The sequence below is a fragment of the Caretta caretta genome, chromosome 13 (assembly GCF_965140235.1).
Source record: "Caretta caretta isolate rCarCar2 chromosome 13, rCarCar1.hap1, whole genome shotgun sequence".
NCBI lineage: Eukaryota > Metazoa > Chordata > Testudines > Cheloniidae > Caretta > Caretta caretta.
Window position 1 is genome coordinate 36,763,702 of NC_134218.1, and position 7,787 is coordinate 36,771,488.

At 45.8% G+C, this 7,787-nt stretch overlaps 1 pseudogene; it reads right to left on the bottom strand.

Annotated features, from left to right (window-relative positions):
- On the bottom strand, positions 1–3,297 carry LOC125622526 (olfactory receptor 5AP2-like; annotated as a pseudogene).
- Positions 3,298–7,787: the final 4,490 nt, after the last annotated feature.

Consider the following 7,787-nt stretch of genomic DNA (forward strand, 5'->3'; position numbering starts at 1 on the left):
TTATTCCAATGCATTAAAACACGTGAATGCAAGATACTTAGAGCAAACTTTTCTCAGGGCCTCCTTGACCTCTCTGTTTCTCGGGCTGTAGATGTGGGGGTTGGCCAGGGGAGCAACGATGGTGTAGAAGATGGAGAACACTTTGCTCAGCTCTCTGTGTACTGTTTTTTGGCATCACATAGACAATAATTATGGTGCCATAAAAAATTGTGACCACGTCAAGGTGAGAGGAGCAGGTGGAAAAGGCCTTTTGCCTCCTGCTGGTGGAAGGGATCCTAAGAATGGTGATCATGATGCAAACACAGGATGTCATGGTTAAAAGAAACGGGATCAGGGTTTCAGTGGAAGAAAGTATCTGAGTCACCAGGGTGGTCATAGAATCATAGAATCATAGAATATCAGGGTTGGAAGGGACCTCAGGAGGTCATCTAGTCCAACCCCCTGCTCAAAAGCAGGACCCATACCCAATTAAATCATCCCAGCCAGGGCTTTGTCAAGCCTGAGCTTAAAAACTTCTAAGGAAGGAGATTCCACCACCTCCCTAGGCAACGCATTCCAGTGTTTCACCACCCTCCTAGTGAAAAAGTTTTTCCTAATATCCAACCTAAACCTCCCCCACTGCAACTTGAGACCATTACTCCTTGTCCTGTCCTCTTCCACCACTGAGAATAGTCTAGAACCATCCTCTCTGGAACTACCTCTCAGGTAGTTGAAAGCAGCTATCAAATCCCCCCTCATTCTTCTCTTCTGCAGACTAAACAATCCCAGTTCCCTCAGCCTCTCCTCATAACTCATGTGTTCCAGACCCCTAATCATTTTTGTTGCCCTTCGCTGGACTCTCTCCAATTTATCCACATCCTTCTTGTAGTGTGGGGCCCAAAACTGGACACAGTACTCCAGATGAGGCCTCACCAATGTCGAAGAGAGGGGGACGATCACGTCCCTCGATCTGCTCGCTATGGCCTTACTTATACATCCCAAAATGCCATTGGCCTTCTTGGCAACAAGGGCACACTGCTGGCTCATATCCAGCTTCTCGTCCACTGTCACCCCTAGGTCCTTTTCTGCAGAACTGCTGCCTAGCCATTCGGTCCCTAGTCTGTAGCTGTGCATTGGGTTCTTCCGTCCTAAGTGCAGGACCCTGCACTTATCCTTATTGAACCTCATCAGATTTCTTTTGGCCCAATCCTCCAATTTGTCTAGGTCCCTCTGTATCCTATTCCTGCCCTCCAGCGTATCTACCACTCCTCCCAGTTTAGTATCATCCGCAAATTTGCTGAGAGTGCAATCCACACCATCCTCCAGATCATTTATGAAGATATTGAATAAAACCGGCCCCAGGACCGACCCCTGGGGCACTCCACTTGACACCGGCTGCCAACTAGACATGGAGCCATTGATCACTACCCGTTGAGCCCGACAATCTAGCCAACTTTCTACCCACCTTATAGTGCATTCATCCAGCCCATACTTCCTTAACTTGCTGACAAGAATACTGTGGGAGACGGTGTCAAAACCTTTGCTAAAGTCAAGATACAATACATCCACTGCTTTCCCTTCATCCACAGAACCAGTAATCTCATCATGGAAGGCGATTAGATTAGTCAGACATGACCTTCCCTTGGTGAATCCATGCTGACTGTTCCTGATCACTTTCCTCTCATGTAAGTGCTTCAGGATTGATTCTTTGAGGACCTGCTCCATGATTTTTCTGGGGACTGAGGTGAGGGTGACTGGCCTGTAGTTCCCAGGATCCTTCTTCTTCCCTTTTTTAAAGATTGGCACTACATTAGCCTTTTTCCAGTCATCCGGGACTTCCCCCGTTCGCCACGAGTTTTCAAAGATAATGGCCAATGGCTCTGCAATCACAGCTGCCAGTTCCTTTAGCACTCTCGGATGCAACGCATCCGGCCCCATGGACTTGTGCACGTCCAGTTTTTCTAAATAGTCCCTAACCACCTCTTCCTTCACAGAGGGCTGGCCACCTCCTCCCCATGTTGTGATGTCCAGCGCAGCAGTCTGGGAGCTGACCTTGTTCGTGAAGACAGAGGCAAAAAAAGCATTGAGTACATTAGCTTTTTCCACATCCTCCATCACTAGGTTGCCTCCCTCATTCAGTAAGGGGCCCACACTTTCCTTGGCTTTCTTCTTGTTGCCAACATACCTGAAGAAACCCTTCTTGTTACTCTTAACATCTCTCGCTAGCTGCAGCTCCAGGTGCGATTTGGCCCTCCTAATTTCATTCCTACATGCCCGAGCAATATTTTTATACTCTTCCCTGGTCATATGTCCAACCTTCCACTTCTTGTAAGCTTCTTTTTTATGCTTAAGATCTGCTAGGATTTTACCATTAAGCCAAGCTGGTCGCCTGCCATATTTACTATTCTTTCGACTCATTGGGATGGTTTGTCCCTGTAACCTCAACAGGGATTCCTTGAAATACAGCCAGCTCTCCTGGACTCCTTTCCCCTTCATGTTAGTCCCCCAGGGGATCCTACCCATCTGTTCCCTGAGGGAGTCGAAGTCTGCTTTCCTGAAGTCCAGGGTCCGTATCCTGCTGCTTACCTTTCTTCCCTGTGTCAGGATCCTGAACTCAACCAACACATGGTCACTGCCTCCCAGATTCCCATCCACTTTTGCTTCCCAGGTCAGGCTGATGTCACTTTTGCTTCCCAGGTCAGGCTGATGTCACTTTTGCTTCCCAGGTCAGGCTGATGTCACTGCAGGAGAGTTTAATCATTGGGGTGAAATCGCAAAAGAAATGGTCAATTTCATTTGGGCCACAGAAAGTTAATTGTGATACCAAAAATGTCATCATTGTACTGCCCAGAAATCCACTGATCCAAGACCCAGATGCCAGCCAGAGGCAGTTCCTACCATTCATGTGGATGGCATAATGCAGTGGTTTGCATATCGCCAGATACCGATCATAAGACATCGTTGCTAGGAGGTAACATTCTGTAGCTGCCAGGAAACCAAAAAAATGAAGTTGCGTGATGCAGTCACTAACAGAAATGTTTCTGTCCCCGGTCAGCAGACTGGCCAGCATCCTGGGCAGGATGATGGAACTGTAGGAGGTCTCTGGCAGGACAAGTTCCCCAGGAAGAAGTACATGGGGGTATGAAGGTGTCGATTAGCCACAACTAGGGCAATGATGAGAATGTTCCCAACCATGGTCACAATGTAGATCACTAGGAACAGGAGGAAGAGAAGAACTTGCAGTTCAGGGAGATTCTCCAATCCCAGAAGGATGAATTCTCTGATGAACATCTGATTTCCCCACTTCCTTTCCTCCATTCCATGCAGCTATCTCAATAAAGAAAAGTAATAACAATATACAAATATACCAGAATAACTAGAATCAGTATTCAGCCAGTTCACCTTAAAATGTCCAAGAAGCAAACTCAGTCTCCTGCCCCACTCTTCGAGGACTAAGTTAATGATCATTTTAAAACATTGTAAAGAAACAGGAATATAACAATTGCCACACCACATCAGAAGATAGTTTCTTATCATCTTGTACGTTGTCTCCATCAGTAGCCAGAAGCTGATGCTATAGGTGAGTGTGTAAAAGAAGCAGTGAGAGGCAAAAAGGCATCCTTTAAAAAGTGAAAGTTAAATGTTAGTGAAGAAAATAAAAAGGACAGAGCATAATGGAGGTCCTGGTGAAGGCAAGGAATTATGATGTGATTGGAATAACAGAGACTTGGTGGGATAACTCACATGACTGGAGTACTGTCATGGATGGTTATAAACTGTTCAGGAAGGACAGGAGGGCAGAAAAGGTGGGGGAGTAGCACTGTATGTAAGGGAGCAGTATGACTGCTCAGAGCTCCGGTACGAAACTGCAGAAAAACCTGAGTGTCTCTGGATTAAGTTTAGACGTGTGAGCAACAAGAGTGATGTAGTGGTGGGAGTCTGCTATAGACCACCGGACCAGGGGGATGAGGTGGATGAGGCTTTCTTTCGGCAGCTCGCGGAAGCTACTAGATCGCACGCCCTGGTTCTCATGGGCGACTTTAATCATCCTGATATCTGCTGGGAGAGCACTACAGCAGTGCACAGACAATCCAGGAAGTTTTTGGAAACTGTAGGGGACAATTTCCTGGTGCAAGTGCTGGAGGAGCCAACTAGGGGGGAGCTTTTCTTGACCTGCTGCTCACAAACCGGGAAGAATTAGTAGGGGAAACAAAAGTGGATAGGAATCTGGGAGGCAGTGACCATGAGTTGGTCGAGTTCAGGATCCTGACACAGGGAAGAAAGGTAAGGAGCAGAATACGGACCGTGGACTTCAGGAAAGCAGACTTCGACTCCCTTAGGGAACAGATGGTAGGATCCCCTGGGGGAATAACATGAGGGGGAAAGGAGTCCAGGAAAGCTGGCTGTATTTCAAAGAATCCCTATTGAGGTTACAGGGACAAACCATCCCGATGTGTCGAAAGAATAGTAAATATGGCAGGTGACCAGCTTGGCTTAACAGTGGAATCCTTGCGGATATTAAACATAAAAAAGAAGCTTACAAGAAGTGGAAAATTGGACAAATGACCAGGGAAGAGTATAAAAATGCTGCTCGGGCATGTAGGAATGAAATCAGGAGGGCCAAATCGCACCTGGAGCTGCAGCTAGCAAGAGATGTTAAGAGTAACAAGAAGGGCTTCTTCAGGTATGTTGGCAACAAGAAGAAAGCCAAGGAAAATGTGGGCCCCTTCCTGAATGAGGGAGGCAACCTAGTGACGGAGGATGTGGAAAAAGCTAATGTACTCAATGCTTTTTTTGCCTCTGTCTTCACGAACAAGGTCAGCTCCCAGACTGCTGCGCTGGGCAACACAGCATGGGGAGTAGGTGGCCAGCCCTCTGTGGAGAAAGAAGTGGTTAGGGACTATTTAGAAAAGCTGGACGTGCACAAGTCCATGGGGCCGGATGCATTGCATCCGAGAGTGCTAAAGGAATTGGCGGCTGTGATTGCAGAGCCATTGGCCATTATCTTTGAAAACTCATGGCGATCGGGGGAAGTCCCGGATGACTGGAAAAAGGCTAATGTAGTGCCCATCTTTAAAAAAGGGAAGAAGAAGGATCCTGGGAACTACAGGCCAGTCAGCCTCACCTCAGTCCCCAGAAAAATCATGGAGCAGGTCCTCAAGGAATCAATCCTGAAGCACTTACACGAGAGGAAAGTGATCAGGAACAGTCAGCATGGATTCACCAAGGGAAGGTCAAGCCTGACTAATCTAATCGCCTTCTATGATGAGATTACTGGTTCTGTGGATGAAGGGAAAGCAGTGGATGTATTGTTTCTTGACTTTAGCAAAGCTTTTGACACGGTCTCCCACAGTATTCTTGTCAGCAAGTTAAAGAAGTATGGGCTGGATGAATGCACTATAAGGTGGGTGGAAAGTTGGCTAGATTGTCGGGCTCAACGGGTAGTGATCAGTGGCTCCATCCTCTAGATGGCAGCCGGTATCAAGTGGAGTGCCCCAAGGGTTGGTCCTGGGGCTGGTTTTGTTCAATATCTTCATAAATGATCTGGAGGATGGTGTGGATTGCACTCTCAGCAAATTTGCGGATGATACTAAACTAGGAGGAGTGGTAGATACGGTGGCAGGTAGGGATAGGATACAGAGGGACCTAGACAAATTGGAGGATTCGGCCAAAAGAAATCTGTTGAGGTTCAACAAGGATAAGTGTAGGGTCCTGCACCCAAGAAGAACCCAATGCACCGCTACAGACTAGGGACCGAATGGTTAGTCAGGAGTTCTGCGGAAAAGGACCTAGGGGTGACAGTGGACGAGAAGCTGGATATGAGCCAGCAGTGTGCCCTTGTTGCCAAGAAGGCCAATGGCATTTTGGGATGTATAAGTAGGAGCATAGGCAGCAGATCGAGGGACGTGATCGTTCCCCTCTATTCAACATTGGTGAGGCCTCATCTGGAGTACTGTGTCCAGTTTTGGGCCCCACACTACAAGAAGAATGTGGAAAAATTGGAGACAATCCAGCGAAGGGCAACAAAAATGATTAGGGGTCTGGAACACATGACTTATGAGGAGAGGCTGAGGGAACTGGGATTGTTTAGTCTGCAGAAGAGAAGAATGAGGGGGAATTTGATAGCTGCTTTCAACTACCTGAGAGGTGGTTCCAAAGAAGATGGTTCTAGACTATTCTCAGTGGTGGAAGATGACAGGACAAGGAGTAATGGTCTTAAGTTGCAGTGGGGGAGGTTTAGGTTGAATATTAGGAAAAACTTTTTCACTAGGAGGGTGGTGAAACACTGGAATGCGTTACCTAGGGAGGTGGTGGAATCTCCTTCCTTAGAAGTTTTTAAGGTCAGGCTTGACAAACCCTGGCTGGGGTGATTTAATTGGGGATTGGTCCTGCTTTGAGGACTAGATGACCTCCTGAGGTCCCTTCCAACCCTGATATTCTATGATTCTATGAGTCTATGATTAAACTCTGACAAGTGAAGTGGAAAAATATAATTAGGAAGGCCAAAAAAGAATTTGAAGAGCAGCTAGCGAAAGTCTCAAAACGTAATAGCAAAAATATGTTTAAGTATATCAGAAGCAGGAAGCCTGCTAAACAACCAGTGGGGCCACTGAACAATCAAGATGGTAAAGGAGCACTAAAGGACATTAAGGCCATTGCGGAGAAAATAAATGACTTCTTTGCATCGGTCTTTATGGCTCAGGATGTGAGGGAGATTTCCAAACTTGATCCATTCTTTTTAGGTGACAAATCTCAGGAACTGTCCCAGACTGAGGTGTCATTAGAGGAGGTTTTGGAAGAAATTGATAAAATAAAGAGTAAAAGTCATCAGGATCAGATGGTATTCACCCAGGAGTTCTGAAGAAACTCAAATGTGAACTTGGAGAACTACGAACTGTGGTTTGTAACCTATCATTTAAATCATTTCTGTACCAAATGACTGGAGGATAGCGAATGTGATGCCAATTTTTAAAAAGGGCTCAAGAGGTGATCCTGGCAATTACAGGCCAGTAAGCCTGACTTTCCAATTGGTTGAAAGTATAGTAAACAAAAAACAGAATTGTCAGACACACAGATGAACATAACTTGTTGGGGAAGAGTCAACATGATTTTTGAAAAGGGAAATCATGCCTCTCCAATCTACTAGAATTATTTGAAGGGGGTCAACAAGCTTGTGGACAAGGGGGATCCAGTGGATATAGTGTATGTCAAGGTTCCTTCCCCACTCTGAACTCTAGGGTACAGATGTGGGGACCTGCATGAAAACCTCCTAAGCTTATTTTTACCAGCTTAGGTTAAAACTTCCCCAAGGTACAAACTATTTTCCTTTTTCCCTTGGACTTTATTGCTGCCACCATCAAGCATCTAACAGATATATAACCGGGAAAGAGCCCGCTTGGAAAAGTCTTTCCCCCCAAAATCCTCCCCAAACCCTACACCCCCTTTTCCTGGGGAAGCCTTGATAAAAATCCTCACCAATTTACATAGGTGACCACAGACCTAAACCCTTGGATCTTAAGAACAATGAAAGAGGCAATCAGGTTCTTAAAAGAAGAATTTTAATAGAAGAAAAAGTAAAAGAATCACCTCTATAAAATCAGGATGGTAAATACATTACAGCGTAATTAGATTCAAAACATAGAGAATCCCTCTAGGCAAAACCTTAAGTTACAAAAAGACACAAAAACAGGAATATCCATTCCATTCAGCACAGCTTATTTTCTCAGCCATTTAAACAAACAGAATCTAACGCATCTCGAGCTAGATTACTTACTAAATTCTAAGACTCCATTCCTTTCTGTTCCCGG